Source organism: Gorilla gorilla, chromosome 8 (assembly GCF_029281585.2).
Source record: "Gorilla gorilla gorilla isolate KB3781 chromosome 8, NHGRI_mGorGor1-v2.1_pri, whole genome shotgun sequence".
Lineage (NCBI taxonomy): Eukaryota > Metazoa > Chordata > Mammalia > Primates > Hominidae > Gorilla > Gorilla gorilla.
The window spans coordinates 125,581,669-125,603,781 of record NC_073232.2 but is presented as its reverse complement, the minus strand read 5'-3'; the positions used below and the strand labels follow the sequence as shown (position 1 = coordinate 125,603,781).

At 44.2% G+C, this 22,113-nt stretch overlaps 1 protein-coding gene across 1 annotated transcript in view; it reads right to left on the bottom strand.

Annotated features, from left to right (window-relative positions):
- LOC134759154 (uncharacterized) overlaps window positions 1-22,113 on the bottom strand; it is a 231,424-nt gene that overhangs the window by 191,453 nt on the left and 17,858 nt on the right. The gene's annotated exons all lie outside the window — the stretch shown is intronic.

The following is a 22,113-nucleotide window of genomic DNA, read 5'->3' as shown; positions in this document are numbered from 1 at the left end:
CACCACTACCCATCGTCTCTGTTATCTCCATGAATCCCATTTTGGAGATGAGGAAATTAAAGCTTAGAAAATTAGGGGTTTGCTAATGACCCAGGGCTGTAAGTGACAGAGCTGAGCCTCAATATGTATAATCTCTCCTGTCTTATTATAACACAGTCTTTATGGCTCAAAAAAAAAAAAAAAAAATTCTGAGCTAAGTCTTTCTGAGCACTGCAAAGTCCTAAACATCATGCTCACTGAATGTCAGTTTCCCCAGTTTGATCAAAGCATTGCTACTCTGTGACCTTGGACAAGTCATTTCCCTCTTGGGGTCCCGGTTTCCTCATCCGTGAAATGTGGGTTGTCAACTTCATGACATAGAGTTTCTTAGACAACATTTTATGATGCATATTTCCAAATCAAGATGGTAGATTTCTAAGAAAATTCATGCATACCTTACCTGAGGCATATATTAATTTAATAACACTCCCTCGTTGATAATTAGGTTATCATTTTCTCCCAGTGCCAAGTGGGAAAATTATCCTCTTTCAAGGTCATTAAAAGTAGAGGCCAAATGAATCATATTTTCAAGGCATCACGCCACTGCCTTCCTCAGCACTAATGTATACTAAAAGCAATATTTAGCATCTGGATTTTGAGGACCTGGAGCTGAATTACATTTCTAAATCAAAATGTAGGAAAGTTCACATTCAGAAGGATTTTACCATAATCCAATAGTACCTTAATGGGCCTTTAAGCCTCAAACCACATTTTAACCCCTGAATTCTCAGAGAGAGTTTGGTCATATCATTTTTCAATACAGATATTTCATGGTCTATTGATTTTATCCAGGAATAAGAAAAGGCACTTATGGAAAAAAGGAATTTGGCTTAATTTCTAAAACTAAATGGATCACGGGCTGGGAGGTTTAAAGAAGTCTTGTATGGCAAACGCAACGCTGAAAGAATTACATATAAACAACTGGACCCGTGTGAACAGTGACGATTGTTTCCTTTATAGAAGATCACAATAGCTGCACTTCATTGAGGACAAGAGGATTTCTCCATTGTGCACGGCTAAACTGCAAGATGAGTGTGTTGAGTTTTGAGCAGCTAGAATATTTCTCCCTTCACTGTTTAGAGTTTTAAAAAAAGAAGAAAGCAAACAAGGGGTAGGAGAAAGTAGAAAAGAAGAGAAGAAACTGAAGGAAGTGCACTTATGGGTGGAGGTGAGCTGCTTCCTGGGCCCTAGTCTGTCCATGTGGTTTGATTTCTCCTTAGGCATCTTGACAATGGCTCCCTTTATTTGAACCTTTCTTGATTAGATTAAGAAAGCAGAGCTACTACAAAAAGGAAGGTAAGAGGGGAGATAGAATGATAAAACCTTGGCCTTGGAAGGGACTTTAGAAACCTACAACCTTTATATATTTTCATGTACAGATAAGAAAACCAAGACAACTGAAGACCAAGAGGTGAAGAGATTGCCTTCAGCCTCTCAACTTGGAAGTGGCACAACTGGTACAAAATGTTGATCTACCTTTTCCAGGCAGCCACTTGTCCCAGAGCATCCCATGATGGCATCTAATATTGTACCCACAACCATCCTTGAACATTATAAAAATCTTAGGTCTCTGTCAAACAATAAAAGGTTAATATAGAAGAGACTTCAGATCCTAACAATACGATGAACTGAGTTGAGAGATAAGAATCAGAACCAGGTTAGCCACTCATGTTCAATAACTACAAGTTATCAACAGGTGCCAGCAAGATATTCTTTCTTAGTAGATGAAGGTCAATATCACATCATTTAATCAAAATAATCAAATACCTTTTTAACTCCTGCCATGTGTCATGGGAAGAGAGGGAGGCAGGAAGAGAAGAAGGGGAGCAGAATGGAGGGAAGAAAGATCTATTTACAAGACTCCGTGGCTATTTAGTAGCCAGAACTCAAACCTACAGAGACCTGTGATGAACAGTCTCACTACTACAGCTCTGAAGCAATGGATATATTTCTGTATCATAACAACTATAGAGGAAACCATAGACAAAAATCCAGAACCTCTGCCAACAAAAGACAGCATGCAACACCCAAGTCAAGTGATCAGAGATGTTTTTGTACGTTATCTGAGACCAGAAATCCAAAAGGAGAAGTCAAATCTAAACAGCTGAGTGGTTAAAAAAAAAAAAAAAAGTTCACCACTCTCTACTTCTGCCGTGAAGCATAACCTGCATTTACTGATTCAGCAAGCACATTTCAAGTGCTTGCTTTATGCTGGGTTCTGCCAGAGACTGCGGATGAAGCAATAAACAAGGCCAACGAGCTCCGTGTCATCATGGAGCTGACAGCTTAGAGGGCGAGACAGGCACAATACAGAGGTACCAAAAGAGAAAATTTGGCCTTTCTAAGGGGGTGATGTTTCATGCAAGACCTGAAGCAGAAAAAGGTGCCATCCCTGGGGAGAATGCAAGAAGCTGCAGCCCAGGGAAAGGATGAGCCAGCAGGTACAAAGTTCCAGAAGTGGGAGACTTCTGGGTGTGCCCAGGAGCTGCAGGAAGGCAAGTGGGGAGAAGAGAGAGGCCAGCGTATAAGATGAGGCTGGAGCGCTGTGGGCCTGGGTGGGGAGTTTGGATTTTATTCCAAGCACAATGGGAGCCCATTGAAGGGTTTAGTAACAGTCAATAGAAAGGAGCACAAAAGGCCTATTTGAGGGCTCAGCACAGCCCCATAAGCCCTGCATTCAGGACCTCACTAAGCACTCACTGTATTGTCTCCGCGGACTCTTTTCACAACAGTCTCTCAGCCCTTGATTTTCTCAGTTCTTTCTCTCCATGGCTCTCTTATGGCTCCAAAATGAACAGGAACAAGGGAGAAAGAAGAAAAGCCCCCAGCCCCCAGGGGCCCACTGGTCTGCCGCACTTGGTGTGCAGATGCGGGGCACACAGCAAAGCAAGGAAAGTGCTGGAGGTCCAACTCCCTGAGCGGCCCCTGTGGGAGGAGGTGGGGGGAGGTGAGAAGAGAAGGCCAAATAACCAGGTCCTGCACCTTTGCAAATGCCAGCCTCCCTGGGATCTCTCCTTCAGAAGGATGGGGAAATAAAGGCCCCAGCAGTAGAAAGTCTGAGCTGTGTCACTTGGCAGGTGCCTCTGGGACTGGGAAGAGCATGGGATCTGGAGTCAGAGATCCCCCTTTCAGTCCTGATTCTGGCTGTGTGACATGTGTGACAAAGGCTATCCTGGACAGGCTCAGTTTGCCCTCCAGATTCACTCTCCATCCTCCTGCACTCACTCTATGCCCAGAAGCCTGGCTCCCCGACCCTCCGGCTTCCATTCGGCTTCGGCCAATAGGAGGCATTGGCAGGAGGCTGGAGGGTTGGAAGAAAGGGAGATCCTGGTATTTGCTCCCCCAGCTCCCTTCCCCTAGGCTGTAGATTGTAGCTGGTGTGTTTCTTTTCTGAAGGCCTTGGCTCCTGCCAGGCAGCCCTGTCCCACATCACTCTCCGGATCCCAGCAGCACAGCGACTTCCCTTCATCCCTGCAGGCCCAGGGGTAGTGGTGGCTTCCTGCTGATGCAAGCTCTGGGTACCTCCCCATCCCTCACTGCCTTCCTCACCCCCGCTCCCAACTTCGGCATTACTACCATCATTTGAGGGAGCCATCTATTTCCTCCCCATTCCCCAAACAATCCAATGGGCAGTTACTTTGAGTCTCTGAGATTCCATTTTCCCCATTAGTAGCATTCCTTTAGAGAAATTCTTGTGGAAAGTAAGTCAAGCAAACTAATGCACAGGAATGTCCACAATATCGACAAGGTGGAAACCCCAAATGTCCATCGATAGATGAATGTGTACAGAAACTGTGGTCCTTACATGCAGTGGAATATTACTTGACCTTAAAAAGAAAGGAAGCACTGATATATGCTACAATGGATGAACCTTGCAAACATTATGCTAAACAAAAGAAGCCACATGCAAAAGGTCACATATTTGTGATTCTATTTATATGAAATATTCAGAATAGATAAACCACAGAGACAGAGTACAGATTGGTGGCTGCCATGGGCTTAGGGGTTGGGGGTTACATAAAGAAACTGCTTAATGGATAAGGGGTTTTACTTTGGAGTGATGGGAATGTTTTGGAACTAGATCAAGATGGTGGTGGCATCATATTGTGAAGGTACAAAATGCCACCAAATTGTTCACTTTAAAATGGGTACTTTTATATTAGGTGAATTCCACTTCAATAAATTATCTTTCTAAAAAAGGAACATCAAAAAGGAAAACCCACCCAAGCTTTAAAATGGAAAAAGGAAAATCCACCAAAAACTATAAAATGTTAAATATAATAGATAACAGAATCTTTCTGATCATAATAAAAAATATATATAGCTAATGAAACAACACGTACATAGCAAGACAAAGTTTTAATGTAACTAACACAAGGGCAAAATGAAAGGGCCAGGCTATGAGCTGGTTGGGTTGAGACGGGAAGAGATTTCAGTTGGTGGCAAGAACCGGCAGGAGCCAGGCCTTTGTCTGAAGAATGAAGGTCAGGGCTTTCCAGGCCAGAGGAGGTCACAAAAAAGTTTCTAAGGTAAAAATGTCAAAGCCTTGGGAATGGGGGTGAGTAGTCTATAGGCACAGAGGGAGGAGGAGATGGAGAGTGGGGATAGTTGGCCAAAGCCAAATTATCCAGACTCTCAAAGAGTAGGTCCAGGCTTTCTACTAGAGGGGAAAAGGGGATCCTGTTAGGGTTTTGAGCAGAAAGCTGGCATGAATCAAGGGTAATTTTAGGAAGATTTCTTTGGCAGCATGTGTGAAACTGGAGGGGATGGGATTAGAAATGATTAGGTAGTTGTCCTACACTCATAAAGTACCAGTCAAGGTGGCAAGGTGGCAAGGTGGCAGTTGGAATTCCTTGGGCGTGAAAAAAAAAATTCACCCATCATGGATATATTTCACTTTTTCTTTTCTTTTCTTTTTTTTTTTAGAGGCAGGGTCTCACTCTGTCACCCAGGCTGGAGTGCAGTAGCACGATCATATTAATAGTTCACTGCATCCTCCATCTCCCAGGCTTAAGTGATCCTCCCGCCTCAGGCTCCCGAGTAGCTGGGACTACAAGTGCACACCACCAGGCCTGGCTAACTGGATTTATTTCACTTCAAAAGCTAAACGGACAGACTGATGGGGAGGCAGTCATGTATACGGTGCAGTATTTCCCAAACTGCATCCCAAAGAAGCTTTTCCAAATAGACTTGAACAATGCCTTGTTAAACAAAATCAGACAGGTTTGTTTACCACAGCATTTCTTGAAAGCTTTAATCTACAAACATACGTCTGTAAATATACAGGAATAGAGCTGCCAGATGTAGGAGGGCGGGTGCTCAATTTGAATTGTATGGTACACACTTACACTCACAAACCATTCGTTATGTATCTGCAATTTCTAGTTTAACCTGGTGTTTGTATTTTATTTGGCATTCCTGAGGAGGGAGCTGTAATCTACAACTGTTCTCAAGCATTTTTTTAAATCACAAAACCCCTTTTAATGGTACATGCATAGGACAGATATTCCACACGTTAGGCCACACTTAGCAAACACTGGTATAGCGGCAAATCCATTTACACCTGAGTCAGGCAGAAGGGGATCAAATAAAATCCCAACGCTGACTCTGGCTGTGTGACCCTGGGTAAGTCACATAATCTTCCTGGTTCTCAGTTCCCTATTCTGTAAAATGAAGATAATAATAATGACTTCTCAGGGCCACGGGGAAGTTTAAATGAGATGATGTAAATAAAAGTTCAGACCAGTACTGGGAACATGCACTTCTTTTCCATAAGTGCTGGTGAGCACATGATGCCACCGTGCTATGGGTAAGGCATCAGTATGTGGCATGTGGGAATACGGCTTATAAAAGCTTTGCCTTCAACCATTAAAAAGAAAGAAGTCAGCAAAATATATTTTTTGGCAAAGAAAGGCAGCATCTCAGACGGTGAGAGGTATGTGCAAAATAAGTGAACGCTTTAGGCCACTTACAAACTCAGATTTGTCGTTCAAGTTGGTATATACGTTTATCATCTTTCCAGGTGAGACCTCCTAGGGTAGTCCACAGGGATACACAGGAGTGTCGTGAAACCTGAGTGAGCTTCCAGCAGGACACACACACCAAGCTCTGTTTTGTAGCTGCAGAAAGTGAGGAATTCAAAGCAGTGGAGGGCACTGCTGCGGGGAGCCTGAGCCTGGGGAAAGAGCCTCCAGAGCAAAAGCAGAAAGGACATCAAAAAACACAAGCAGTGGGGCTCAAAAGGACTGCAGTGGATAAGGGTGTTTCAGCCTCCTTCAAACCTCTCTGCTACCTGGGAAGCTGAGGCAGGATTGCTTGAGCTCAGAAGTTGGAGGCTGCAATGAGCTATGGTTGTACGACTTCATTGTATTCATTTCCTTAAGACAACAAAAGTGAGTCTCACAGTTCTAGGGTCTAGAGGTCCAACATCACAGTGCTGGCAGGGTCATTCTCTCTGAGAGCTCTAGAGAGACTCCCTCCTTACCTCTTCCTAGCTCCTTGCTGTTGCCAGTAATTCTTGGCATCCCTAGCTTGCAGCTGAATCACACCAATCTCTGCCTCTGACGTCACGTTGCATTTTCTCTTTGTCTACATCATCTTCCCTATGTATGTGTGTGTCTGTCTCTGTGTCCTTTCTCCTCTTATAAGACACGGGTCATATTGGATCAAGGGCTCACCCTACTCCCGTATGCCATCTTAACTAATTACACCTACTACACATCTACTACATACATCCGTCTTTCCAAGTCCTTACTTGGAACCACATTGTGAGGTTCCAGAAAGGGTATGAATTCTTGAGGGATACTATTCAACCCAGTGCATTAACTTTCAGAATAATAACAGCAAACACTTACATAATGCTACGAGTGAGACACTGATATCTGTGATTTATACACACTGACTCGCTTTATCCTTGGGACAACCCTAAATGGTAGGTATTATTATAATCACCAGCCTACGTGTGAGGAAATTGGCCCATAGAGTGGCTAAGTCACTTGCTCAAAGTCATTCAGTGAATAAGTAGCAGGGTAAGGATTTGAACCCAGGTGGAAATTTCCAGAATCTGTCCTCTCAATGTTATATTCAATTATTTTTTAGAAAAGTGGTGTGGTCAATAGCTTAAAAGCTGCCTGCTTATAGAGACCAGGAACCTTATAATAAAAATAGAAGTAACCAACAGTTCAATAAAAGCTAATATTTACTGGGGCCCTCATTGTGAAAAGTGCTTTAGGGGTTGGAAGCAGACTCTGTCAATATTCTCATTTTACAGGGGAGGAAACTGAGATCTTGAGAGGGTAAGTATATTGCCCATGGTAACACAGCTAGTAATCTGTGGAGTTGGTTTCTCAAGTATGTTCATAATCAGTATTTTATGTTGGTGGCCAAACCCTCCCATCCACCTTGGGAACTTGGGGACATCTTAATATACCACCAGAAATCCCATTTGCAATGGATCATCCCAGGCTGGAAAACTGGCTTTCGGAGGAAACAAACAGAGCTCTGATTTGTAGCATTTGCTGATTTCCACAGCGCAAATACTCCCACTGTGGCCAATTTCAAGCAGGAATGTGATGTCACTGAGCCCAGGGTTGGGAAGAGATGTGTACAATCAGCTCTCATGAGCCTGTCAAGCTGACTCAGTCATGCCCCTGCCCCAGGGATCTTGTGTAAAAGGGTGATGTGGACCCTTGAAAGTAAACAAAGCTCCCGGTCTCCTGGATCAAGACTCAAACAAAGATTCCTTTAGCTTTTAGGTCAAACAGGGAATGTTGGCCCCTTCACGGGGGGCAATTTCCTAAGCAGGCATGGAATGTGCTTGGTATTACCCCCAGGTTGTCCATGACACTTACCTTGCATGATTTTTATAAGCATTAAGAAGCAATGTTTGTGCTTAGTTTGTAGGAGATGCTTAATAATTAAATCACTACCACATTATTATTATGAAGTCATTATAATGGAACTTGATTTGCATGAAAACTTCCAGCAACTATAATTAAAGCTTTAGGATATTCCAGAGTTGAAGATTAGATAAGGATGATTTACCCCCTTTGGACAGTTGAGGAAACTGAGGCAAAGACAGGAGAAGCGACTTGTCTAAATGCATGCAGCAGACAGAGCCAGCCCAGAACCTGGATCACCTGAACCAAGGATGAAAGATGGCAAAGCCAACTTTGAGGCAGTTCATTTCATTCAAGTGGCAGAGCATGGAGCAACTCCAGCAAGATAGAGCAAATCTGAAAATCTGGGAAATCAAGTTCAAGGTAGAAGTCTAGAGGCAAACAGGTAAGTATTTGTGCTCTGACCTTTCTGCCCAGTGCTGCCTGTCTCACCCATACACACATCTCTCTACTGCTCGTAGAGGAGCAATGTGGCATGACTGCAAATGCCAGGGAATTTAGGGGGCAACGATCCTTTTGAGGATGGTGACCCTATCAGGAGAAACTTTTTAATGCTACCCACACTCCCAGTCTTTCATTTCCTGCATCCCGGCTGTCAACATAGCTTTATCATTCATTTTGTTTGACTTTGAATTTTGAGGAGATTACACTCACAGGAAGATGCAAACAGCACATAGAGTAGTCCCTTCAGTCCTTCATTCAGCTTCCTCCTGCTGTGACATCATTTCTGACTCTTGCAAAATATCAAAACTGGAAAATTCACATAGTGCAATACTGTTGACTAGACTACAGACCTTGCTCAGCTTTCACCAGTTTTTGCGTGTGTGTGTGTGTGTGTGTGTGTGTGTTTGCTAGTTCAATGCAATTCGATCCTTCATATAGATTTGCATAACCACCACCAAATAGGATACACAACAATTTCTTCACTCCAAGTAAACTCCCTCTTGTGACCCTTTACATATTCGTCCTCCCATTCCTGTCTCTGCCCCCGGCAACCACCAAATGGTGTATGTTACATAAATGGAATTGTATAATATGAAACCTTTTGGAATTGGCTTTTTTTTTCACTCAGCATAACGCCCTTATCCACATTGTTGCATATTATGGGTTGAATTATGTCCCACCCAAAATTCAGATGTTGAAGTCTCAACTCCCAGTAGCTCAGAATGTGAACTTATCTGGAAAAAGAGTCATAACAAATATAATTAGCTAAGATGAGGTCAGACTGGAGTAGAGTGGGCTCCTAATCCAATATGGCTGGTGTTTTATAAAAGAGAGATTTGGACACAGACACCTCACAGAGAGAACACTATACAAAGACTGGAGTTACACTGCCCCGGCCAAGGAACTACCAGAAGCCTTCCCTAGTGCCTTCACAGACAGCATGACCTCACATGCTCCGGACACTTTGATCTCGAACTTTTAGCTTCCCAAACAGTGAAACAAATTTCTGTCACTTAGGCCGCTTCATTTGTGGTACTTTGTTATGACAGCACTAGTAAACTAGTACATTGCATGTCTCAAAACTTTGTTCCTTTTTATTACTGAGTGGAGTTCCAGCGTATGGATACATGAGAGTTTCTTTCAACCCTTCATCCATTGAAGGACATTTGGATTGTTTCCAGTTCTAGGCTATTACGAATAAAGCTGTTATGAATATTCATATACAGGTTTTTGTCTGAAAATAGGTTTTGAAAATAGATTTGTATTTCTCTGAGAAAAATGTCCAAGAGTGTAACTACTGGGGATTAAGACAAACATATGCTTAGTTGATAAGAAATTGCCAAACAATTTTCCCATATTATTAATTTTTACAATGAGTAGACTCTCTCCAACCTCTGATAAACACTCCTTCCATTTTTAAAAATAGCAATAGACTCTTGCCAGGAAGTTAGGAGGAGGGAGTGGATGGGGTTGCATCTAGAAAACATGCAAATGCAACAAAAATATGGCATTCTGATAACTTATGCTGACGATGGCAAAGTGGATTAACTGAAAAGAGTCACGGTCAATCTTGGTTGTCTGAATGAAGTCAGCAATTCAATAATCATTGATTCAATGCTTGCCACGTGCCGGCACCCATCTGGATTCTGGAAAGACCACACAAACTAGGATGGAGCCTTGTTCCTCAAAATCACTCCTCCTCTTGTGAGAGAGAGACATGTACACAAATAACCATCATGCCACTGAGTATGATGAGGGGCAGGGAACTGGGAAACACGCACAATCCCAAACAGCAGATAAGAACCAAATTACAAACACTGAGTGTACGGGACAGCCTTGCTGCCTTCCTGATTTCTCCTTACTTAGCATGTTATTGTCTGATACATGAGAAAGCAGCTTGGGGATAGGGTTGAGATGAAAAATGAATTCTGGACAAACCAGAAAGTGAACATCAAGACTCAGCAACACTTTTTGAAAGCTTGAGCACCTGGAAACAGAGTATGACAGTTGGATTAGTCACAAAAACAAGAAGTGTTTTATGGGATTATCTGGATTCTGCGCCTGGGTGAATCCATCTACTTAGGGATGGCCTACCTCTCACGCTCCCAAGGGCTTCTTGCAGGGGAACACATTCACCGCCAGCCAGTTTTCCTTGTCAATCCATCACTTTTTTCCCTCTCTGCCCTGCAAAGGAATAAAGCCTAAGGAATTCAGTCTGGGCCCTGATTAAGGGCTTATGGGCAAGCCCTTGGCCTTCACGGTCTGAACTGAGAGCTTTTAAGGTCCAAACAGGACTGACTTTTGGCATTTAATCAACAAAGCTCTTTTAAATAAAGTGAATAGATTTCACTTGTCCTAACCTGAGAAGAGGAATTTTATTGACCTAAAACACCTCCATAAATGCTTTACCCCTTGACTTGAACTTTGTAAGTTTTAGCCTGAGCTCAGGATGATACTTGACTTTTGAGTGTTGCTGTTCTTGGCCTGTCTTCTGTTCACATGACAGGCGGGGGGCCAAGAGAGTCATAATGGCGGGGTTAGTGTGAAGACAGATTTCTGAGATCACAAACCAGAAATGGAATAGGATAGAAACTTCTAGTTACCCCAATATCCATTTCTCTCTTTGCTCTATGGACAGAGAACCTTGGAGTTTTCACTGGGCATGGGAGCCACGGGGAATAATTTCCCAGATTTCCCTGCATCTGGCCTGGTCACATGACTAAGCTCTAGCCAAGGGGATGTGAACAGAAATGATGCTCAGAACTTCCGGGACATAGCTGCAAAGGAAATGAGTGTGCGCTGCTCTGTCTCTTTCTGTCTTGTCTCAGGAAAAGCCAACGTAGTGGAGAGCCATTTTAAAGCATGTATTCAAGGACACTTTCTGAATTGTGAACAAGATGGGAAGATCCTGGGTCCTCACCTCTGTGGAGTCACCTCAACAACCAACTGCTGTTAAGAGAAAAACCTGGGCCGGGCATGGTGGCTCACGTCTGTAATCCCAGCACTTTGGGAGGCCAAGGCAGGCGGATCACCTGAGCTCAGGAGTTCTAGACCAGCTTGGGCAACATGGCAAAACCCCATCTCTACCGAAAATACAAATATTAGCCAAACACAGTGGGACATACTTATGGTCCCAGCTACTCAGGAGGCTGAGGTGGGAGGATGACTTGAGCCTGGGAGGCGGACATTGCAGTGAGCTGTGATTGCACCACTGAACTCCAGCCTGGGCAACAGAGCAAGATCCCGTCTCAAAAAAGAAAGAAAGAAAGAGAGAAAGAAATTAGACAAACTACATTTAACAGAGTTTAATCAAGCAAAGAATGATTCACAAGTTGGGCAGCCCCCTAAACCAGAATAGTTTCAGAGAGGAAAAAAAAGAGAAAGTGATGTTCAGAAAACGGAAGTGAGGTATAGAAACAGCTGGATTGTTTATACTTCCACATTTGCCTTATTTGAACATGGTTTGTAACAGTTGTCCAAGTTTGATCGGCCAAAACTTGGTGATTGGCACAAGAGTAGGTTACAGTCTGTTTAGACATCCAGTTAGGTTACAGTTCACTGTGCGCAGAGAAACCTTTAGGCTGAACTTAGAATATGTAAGGAGACAGCTTTAGGTTAATTTAACACTGCTTATTCTGGGGGAGTCTTGTGACAACACAATTAACTTCCCTCTTTCTTATTTGAGTCAATGGTATTTTGGTCTCTGAAATAGCAATTAAATTTGTATTCTGCTAATACATGGAATAAATTCAAGTGAGGGGACCAATTGATGTTGTGGGATGGAAAGAATAGAGAAAACAGGGAAGCAGGCAAGGGTCTCAAAGTGGAAAAGCAAGTGACTGGGAGTGGCACAGTCAAGCATAAGGGATGGCTCACTAGCATTGCAGCACATAGTAGCCACTCAATTAATGTTTGCTGACTAAAAGGTTTTTCCATCACTCCAATGCAACATCCCATTTCTTGCTTCCTGGCCTTTGCCCATGTTTTCCCCATAGCCAGGAATCCCCTCCTCACCCTCACCGTCTCCAACTCATGGATAAATTCTACTTATCCTTCAGATTTCCTGTTGGATGGAAATGTCACATGTTGCTTTCCCAGGGAGAGGTCATCTCTGGGTGAGATGGCTCTTCTGCATACACCCCTCAGCACCTCCCCTGCAAGTCTACCTGTCTGCCCATTTGTGCAGCTCCTCCCCCAAACTGAGAATCCCAGGAGGACAGGGACCACACCTGACTCTTAGCCACTCTATCCCCAAGGCCAGCTCCAAGCTGCACACAGGATGGTCACGGACCTTTGATGAAGTGCCAAGCCAGAGATTGGCTTTCAGAGGAGCTGGTTAGACAACAATGACCTGGGAATTTGGGAGGTGTCAGTTCACATTAGTCCCTCTCTAGCAAACTCTGCCTTTTGGGGAGTCCCAGCCAGGTGCCCAAATACCTCTGTCCTTGGGGGGAACCACCAGAGACCTCACCTGCCAGCAGGGGCTGCTCACCACTTATGATCCTTACCGGCGGCCTTCCTCCCTCACCTTCCTCCCTCACCTTCCTCCTCATTCAGGTGGCTGTAGTTGAGTTGGGGGTTTGTTTTTCTCTATTTCCTTCTCACTTTCTGCCTTGGCTTTTATGTTTCCAATTGTCATTCTGCTGTTTAGTGCCAAGTCCCACTGCGCACAGCACTCTGGCCGCCCACCTGCCTCTGATGAGTGCGCCGCACCCGGCTTCTCCGCTCCCGGCGCCTGCAGCGCCAAATGAAAGCTGTGCTTTTATCATCAGGCCCCCTTTGCCTCCGATTTTTTCATATCTTATTAAGGCTCAAACCGGTTCAAGCAATTTCTTCAAAAGCCACACAGATTATTCAAAACAACAACAATAGGGAAGGAATAAAAGCAGCTAAACTGCAAAAATTATCTGGTACGCTCGACACTTCAGTCTCTTGCTCTTTCTGACAATCATGTCACCTGACAGGGAGCAGGCGGAGAAGACTCACTAGAAAACTGCCCCATTTCCCACAGTGCCAGATCACCCTGCAGCCCGCACTCCTTGCAGGAGCAAGGTGACTCATCCTGCTCCCCAGCTCCACAGGCATGCCACCTGCATGGAGCCCAGGGCTCACAAGGGCCCTGTGCTTTGTTTAAAGCTATGCTGTTGGGGTCTTGAATTCTCTTTTTTTTTTTTTTGGAGACAGAGTCTCGTTCTGTCACTCAGGCTGGAGTGCAGTGGCACAATCTCGGCTCACTGCAGCCTCCACCTCCTGGGTTCAAACGATTCTTATGCCTCAGCCTCCCCAGTAGCTGGGATTACAGGCATGCGCCATTACACCCAGCTAATTTTTCTATTTTTGGTAGAGACGGGGTTTCACCATGTTGGTGAAATGCCTGGCCTCAAGTGATCTGCCTGTCTGGGCCTCCCAAAGTGCTGAGATTACAGGCATGAGCCACCGCGCCCAGCCCTTGAATTCTTAGAAACTTTTGAATAAGGGCCCCACACTGCCATCCTGCAGTGGGCCCTGCACATGACACAGCTGGTCCTTCCTTAGAAGTTCACTTTGGAGAGTTACCTCCTGCCTTCCCACACACTAGCATCAGAGCTGCCCAGTCTCATAAGGACCTCAGAACTGTAACCTGGAAGAGCCATGGGACAAGCCTGATGTAGGCCAAAGGACACAGTCCAACCTGGGTTTGAATCCTACCCTGCAATTTACTAGCCTTAGGCTAATTATCACACGCCCCTGAGCTTCAGTTTCCTTATTTCTAAGAGGAAGAAAATCATACCTTACCTTACAAAGTTGTTGGGAGGATCAAAGAACATAATTTATTGTAGCAGGGCACCTGGAAGAGACTGCGGCTTTAAATATTGAAGGTGGAAAATCGCCATTTGGGGAATGTCAGATAATCTCTTTAGTCCATAAAGGAAAAACAAATGAATTTACCTTTGAGCAGATACTCCCTTTGTTCAGGAGGGGCCATGTCACTGGGCCCTCCTGGTAGTGCTGGTAGGACCAGTTCTCATTCTAATGCATATCATTAACAAATGTCAATCGGAGACTCCTCAGATGAAATCTAAAGTCAGAAATTCATTTTCTGTAAAACATGGGATTTCAGTGTCCTATGTCTGAAGATCACTGTTTATTCTTGGAAGTTTCATTTGTCTTTTTGACCAAGAATGAGCTCACAGGTGATCTGCTACCAAGACCTGCCCCCACCAGGAGGGAGATGCAGGCCCCATCTTCTCTTTTCTGAATGTTGGCAGATGATGAAAGGACCCTGGTCCAGGCTTGGCCCCCAAAACCAGCTCCGGGCAATTGAGTTACTCCTGCAGGCTACTTTAGTTGAAGAAGCCAGATTTGGGAAAGGGGCAATGACAAGTGTGACCACTTGGTAGAGGTTGTGGGGTCAGACAGCAGCCTGGTTGGGGCAGCGGAGGGGACATTCCCTTCAGAGGAAAGAAAATGGAAGCCCATTGGCAGGCTTCCCGGGAAATGGGACGATTCCTGGTGAATGAGATGAGGTGGACTTGGGACTCAGGACTCGGGGATGGAGCTCTTCCTCTCTCTGAGAGTGGCTGGGACTCATCAGCAGAAACGTTCTGAAGGTCTCTTCGGGGTCCTCTAGCCTATGAAAGCCCCATAGAAGCTACACAGGGCAAACCTTATTCTTCTAGTTAAATTCCATTATCCCCAAATAGTAAAGTTATACCATTTCCATCATATTTCAGCTGTGCTTTGGGTCCTGAAGGAAGGAGCTCACATCCATATTAGGGATAAAGATATGCGTCTGCAGCCTGGAAAACAGGATGCTGGAGATGTCCAGCTGAGCTCAAGAGGGGCAAGAATGCAGAGCAAGTGGCCTGCAGGGGATGACATGCCACCACTTAAGGAACCTGTACACATTCCTCAGGAGTCCCAGAAATGCCCCAGAGAAGAGAACTTTCTTGAAGAATGCACTTCCTATAATGAATATGACACCAAAAATGCAGGCAACAAAACCAAAAGTAAACAAGTGGGACAATGTCAAACTAAAAAGCTTCTGCACAGCAAAGAAAACAATCAACAATGTGAAAAAGCAATCTATGGAATGGGAGAAAATATTTGCAAATCATATGTCTGATAAGAGGTTAATCTCTAAGACATATAAGGAACCCTTACAACTCAGTAGTACAAAAAAAAAAAATCACCCTGATAACTCAATTTAAAATGGGTTAAGAACTTGAATAGACATTTCTCCAAAGAAGACATACAAAATGGCCAACGGGTATATGAAAAAATGCTCAACATCAATAGTTATCAGAGAAATGCAAATGAAAGCCACAATGAGATATCACCTCACATCTGTTAGGATGGCTATTACTAAAAAACAAAAGACAAGTGTTAGCAAAGAAGTGGAGAAATTGAAATCTTTGCACACCATTGGTGGGAATGCAAAATGATATAGCCACTCTGAAAAACAGTATAGCGGTTTCTCAGGCTGGGCGTGGTGGCTCACATCTGTAATCCCAGCACTTTGGGAGGCTGAGGCAGGTGGATCACGAGGTCAGGAGGTCGAGACCATCCTGGCCAACAAGGTGAAACCCCATCTCTACTAAAAATACAAAAAATTTGCCAGGTGTGGTGGCAAGCGCCTGTAGTCCCAGCTACTTAGGAGGCTGAGGCAGGAGAATTGCTTGAACTTGGGGGGCGGAGGTTGCAGTGAGCCGAGATCGCGCCATGCACTCCAGCCTGGGCGACAGAGAATCCGTCTCAAAAAAAAAAAAAAAAAAAAGGAAAAAGAAAAAGAAAAACAGTATAGCGCTTTCTCAAAAAATTAAAACTAGAACTACAATATGATCCAGCAATCTCACTTCTGGGTATTTATCCAAATAATTGAAATTGGAAAATGTGGTATAAACACACAATGAAATACTATTCAGCCTTTAGAAAATAAGGAAATTCTGCAATATGGACAACATGGATGAAGCTTGAAAAAATTATGCTAAGTTAATGAAGCCAGTTACAGAAAGATGAATACTGCAAGATGAATAGGCTACAGAGATCTGCTGTACAACACTGAACCTATGATCACCAATAATATACTGTATACTTACTAATTTAAGAGGATAGATCTCATGTTAAGCATTCTTACTGCAATGAGGAAAAGAAAAGAAGGAAAGAATAAAAAGAATGGACTCCGTTTATCCTGTGAAATGGAGTTAGGATTATTAGTATGTGGCCACAGACGACTGAACAGGTGCAGAAGTGGGGTGGGCTGTGGTAAGGGAAAGGTCAGCTGGGTTCCATATGCAAAATGATTTAATTGGCCACTTAATGACCAACATAATAATGATGATTATTTTCAGTAGAGGAAAATAAAGCCCAGAAAGCTGAAACAATTTTTCCAAATGTTCGTTCTCTCTCTGCCACCTGCATCCCCTTGCAGGAGAGCCTACTCGGTCCATAGCTCCAGGAGGAGCAACCCACGGCATAATGGGACCCACTGCCCCAGCTCACAGCTGATTGGACCAGAAGCAAACACGTGACTCGAGTTAAGCCAGTCAAATTCTCTCTCCTCACTATTTAAACAAGGGGATTGTTGGTCTCGGCTGCATCAGTGAGTTGTGAAAAGCCTCGAGTGTTGAGTCTGGAGTCAGTGTCACAGTCAGCCAAAGCCAGTGGTGGCCAAAGTAAGGCACAGAAAGTAGGCCTGGCAAGGACAGTTGGTCTGCAGGGAGGAGAGTTGAGCAAGTGTCTGGGGAGCTGCAGACACACCCACCTATGGGATGTCAGAGAGAGATGGTGTCTTCCCACTTGCTGTGAGGCCAGGTGGACTTCCTGCAAAGAGGTCCCAGGAAATGCCCCTGAATGTTGATAATAATGCCCCTGTTTTTTCACTCAGACTAAATTGTATGAGTTTCTTTTCCCTACAACCACAGTCCCTGGGCCCATTAGCAGAGGGGGCCAAGGCCTGTCATAACATGTCAGGTGGACTCCCAGCCCAGTGCTCTTTCTGTACCACAACACCTGCTTTCTTCCTTGGCATAAGGCAAATTTCTTTGGTATGAATGGGGTCCATCTGGGTATTTTGTGGTGAAAATGTACTTTTTCTATACCCTCACAAGGTTGTGGATGTGACACTATGCCCACAAACGACTCAAGTCTATCTGAAGATCTCTGAGTAGGGGTGGCCACATGACACCCGAGAGCCAACTGGCAGACAACTGGCCAAGCAGTGGCTAAAGCCACCCCAGGGACCAAAGGAGCCTTTGTCTGTGGCCTGGCAGAGCTCCCTGTCCTGGCCCAGGTATTCATGTTGCAAATCCTGACATCAGGTGATTCCCAGAAAACAGTGAGACTTGAGCCCAGGGTGGCCAAGTTCCATGTATTATTTCCCTACTAGGAAACAAATAATTTGGCAAGAGAAGTCACTTGGGAACTTTCCATCCTCAGCGAGAATGCTGGGACCCATTCATTCTGGGGCTCACTATAGCGAATAATCCACGTAACTTCTCCATTGGATCATTGTGTTGCAGCTATTGATCTGGGATCCTCAATAAAAAATAAACCTCCTTAGAAATAATAACAATAATAAGAGCTGGCAGGTCGCAGTGGCTCACACCTGTAATCCCAGCACTTTGGGAGGCCAAGGCGGGCGGATCATGAGGTCAGGAGATTGAGACCATCCTGGCTAACACGGTGAAACCCCATCTCTACTAAAAATACAAAAAATTAGCCAGGTGTGGTGGCGCATGCCTGTAATCCCAGCTACTGGGGAGGCTGAGGCAGGAGAATTGCTTGAACCCTGGGGGCGGAGGTTGCAGTGAGCCAAGATCGCACCACTGCACTCCAGCCTGGGTGACACAGCGAGATTCTGTCTCATAAAATAAAAATAAGAGCTGTTACTACCAGGTTCTTTGTCTACATTAGCCTCTAAAACTACCACATAAAGTAGGTGGTATCATTCCATTTTACAGACAAGTAAACTAAGGCCCAGGGTTATTCAATATTTCACTTGAAGTCACTCAGCTGGTAATTGATCAAGCTGGGAGTTTACTCCACTCTGCCACTAGTGAAAGCTAGTGAGTTCCTAAAGTATGCTTTAGATGCTTTGTCCAAATGCCTTCATTTACTCTTCATAAACAACCCTATGATTGCAGTTATACTAACATGTAGATAACGAAGCTGAAGCACAAAGAGGCTAAGTAGTCTTCCCAAATCATTGGTAGAAATGAGATTTAAACTCCACTCTGCATGGCCTCAAAACCAGAGCTTCCTCCTAGGTCCCCTCCTTCAGTTCTCTTCTGAGCTCCTCTCTGGCAGGGCCTGGCTGGGGCTGATGGATAAAGTCCCACTAAGACAGAAACTGATGTGTTAAGGCGTTATTCTCCCGCCCAACCTGGACTTCCCCCCAGTGCCCTTACTGGTGTCCCATGCAGAATTGTTGGACCTCACAACTGCTCTGTAAGGTGGGCAGACACATCCCCAGAGCCCTACCTCCCATATGAGAACTCTGAGGCCCAGAAAGACGCTTGGTCAACTCCAAGATCACACAGCTGGTAAGCGGCAGAGCTGGGGCTTGAACATGTGCTGTCTCCACAGAACCACACTGTGACTTCCAGACATTTGCAACAGAAAACTTTGGAAAACCCAAAAGTCCTCAGGTAAAAAGAAATGTGTAGCAAAAAGGTGGAATTTGAGTCAGGATGACAGGCCACGTGAGAGGAAACATTCCAACATCCCCAAGTCCCTAAAGTTGCACCCCCCACAGTCGGCCATAGCAGGGGTCCTGAGACTAGCACTGTCTCCAGAAACACCTGGTGACTTTGTGGAATCCAGCTGCCACTGTGATCATGCAGCAGCAGACCAGCAATGCATTGGCCAATTCTTATTTACCATCCACTTAAAGAGGAGCAGACATGTGGTCAGTGGACAGGTTCCCTGGACAACAGACTGAGACAGATTGGCTTGCAGGAGGTATAATGGGGAACACTTCCAGGATCCACAATGGGAGGGGTTGGGGGAAAGCAGGACTGGGCAGAAGGAGAAGTTGAGCTGTGATACAGTCACAGCAGAGGCCTCTACTGATCTTATAGGGAGCTCTGGAGCTGGGAGGGCTCTCAATGTTGTCTCGAATCCAGGTGGGGGACTAAGGCCTTGTGCCCCTGCATGGACCAGTCATAGCGTACATGATGCCCCAGGGACAGGACATATACCTGAGCCAGGCAGCTCTCTTTGGCTGAGGGCAATTCCTGGCTGTGAACCTCCCACAACCAACATCATCAGTAGCTGGGTGAATGAGCACCTTGATCCTGAAGCTAGACATGGGAAGTGCACTGTAGTGTCCACTATAAATAGCCTTTGGAACATGCACAGTGCAGGCACATGCAGGCCTGTACACACAGACCCGTGCACACACACACTCCCAGCCCTGCCCAAGCCTCTACAGCTCTACCCACTCTCCCACCAGCTGGGGCAACAGAAAGGCCAGTGTAAGGAGGAAGCCCACCTCAATGCAACCTCCACATAACAGAAAGCAGCTGACTCTATTTTGTTTTCGGGATCCCTTCATCAGTCTGGGAGTGCCTGGAAGATGAAGGGGAGTTATCCCTTCTGTCTCAATGAAATGACTTCTAAAATGGTCCAGTGGCTTCAAATGCCTCAATTTGCACAAACCATGGTAGATGCTCCCTGTCCTCTGTCCTAACGAATCACATTGGATGATGTCCGGACACAAAACCAGGGAATGAAATCCCTCTAGTGAGGACAAAAATGATAGGTGCTGTTTCAGAGGAAGTTTTCCTTCTGTACTAAAAACGAGAACTCAAATTTGAGGGAAAGCACCATTAGACATCACACTCTGAACAGAGAGAGAAAGACTGAATTCCCTGAAACACTTGCTTTTCCAAGAACTAAAGCAGGAAAAGTGAAAAAGCCCAAGTCCCTCAACTTTGCCATGGCTTTGGCTGGCCTCACAGCCATTAGGGTGGATTATGTTGTTACCCTATTACATAATGGATGGTTGCCTAATTCACCCAACTGTATATAGATTTTTTTAAAAACTCCATTTCCTCCAGTAAACAAGAGCATAATTTTAATCACCAAGCCACTCAAAATCTTAACCCTGAGCCACCTTATTTGCATTTTTTCCTGACAGAGCTTACATTTTTTCATTTCTTTAATTGGACAATTTTGAGCATGGAGCTTGACCACCAGCTGTGCCGGGTGACAATATCTTCACTCTACAGCCATACTTGTTCCTCTTCCCCCATTTCCAGAATTAAAAGAATGTTTTATGGCTTTAGGCCACCTCCAGAGCTAAAAGAATATTGAAACATTTGGGGGCTCAGTCTGTTGGGTCAGAAGATGATACAAAGTGAGAGTAGAGGTGCTCTGAGCCCCTTCTAATTTTTGGCATCTCAAATAGTTGCCACAAATATTGGAGCTCTTAACCTTCCACAATGCTTCCTTACTAAAGTTCTTTCTGAGAGCCCTGGAGAGGCTCTTTAGAACCTTAGGAAAAATGAAAAGGACAAAAGAAAAATCAGTAGGTCATCTAATAAGAAATCTTTCAAGTGCCTTCCAAACGGTATCTTCCCCCAACTTACTCCTTAATTTAATTACTTTATCTTAAAAAAAAATTGTGACCCAATATTTACAGGCCCAACATGATCCATATCCCCAGGGAAATGAATCATGTTGGGCCTGTAAATGTTGGGTCACAATTGCTGGGGTGTTAAGTTAACGTAAGTGTCCTTGCCACAACAAGCACAGATGGCAGATTTACAATTCAGCAGCTATATAAAACCTTCCTAAAGGATCCTCTACTTGTTCACATTTTTCTGACTTTTGTTTTGTTGGTTTGACTGCTTTTTTTTAAATAATTATTATCACTTTTGTTATTTTTAATCTTCCAGATTCTTGAAGAATCTTTCTCCAGGGCAAGATCTTTGAAGGCCTTTAACACCAGGGTCGTTTTGCACTTAACTTGCAGCCATGGTATCATTCAAGATCAAAGAGGCAAGACAGGATTAATGGAAGAGAATTGCCATTTCTTTGTAAGAATTTCTGGATGTTAACCATCTCTGACCGTGTATCAACTCCTTCCAACTTCATTCATCAATAGCCTCTCTTGAAACCTCATGGATCCCCTGGCCTATAATCTTCTTTTGTTTCTGTAATGAGATGAAGGGAAATAACTTCCACTGAAATAAGTTCCAATTAATTATGCCTCTGAGTAAATCTTTTGGATCATGATAAGTGGCTCACAGTAAGAAGCGCCAGCTCTCCTAAAATATGTGTGTGTGTGCTTGCATTTTGTTTCTTGTTTCTTTTTAGGAAAATCAGACAACATTTTAAAACTCAACAGTTGATTGCAGTTAAATTCTTTAGAGGATGATCTGTGATTTGGAAGATGAGAATGATATGCCTTCAAACCTTCTGGAAGCATCCTTTGGCCAGAAAAAATTGGACTCATGTTTTTCCTGTTGAATTTAAGTCCTATGAAATTATCAGAAATTATCTATCTATCTATATATACCTCTGGTGGGGAGTGTGGGAGATGGCTTGAGAGCAGGTTTGGGGAGACTAAGTTGAGACAGAAATTTTTATATAAATCAAAGACAAGTTTTATTGTAAGTTTAGATTTTTACAAGGTGGAAGGTTAATAATTATTTTAAAAGTCTTTTGATAGCTTTGGACAAAACTGTACCTGAGTTTCTAGACTGGGGTATTATTGGCCACCATGTAATGATCTGAAACTTACAAA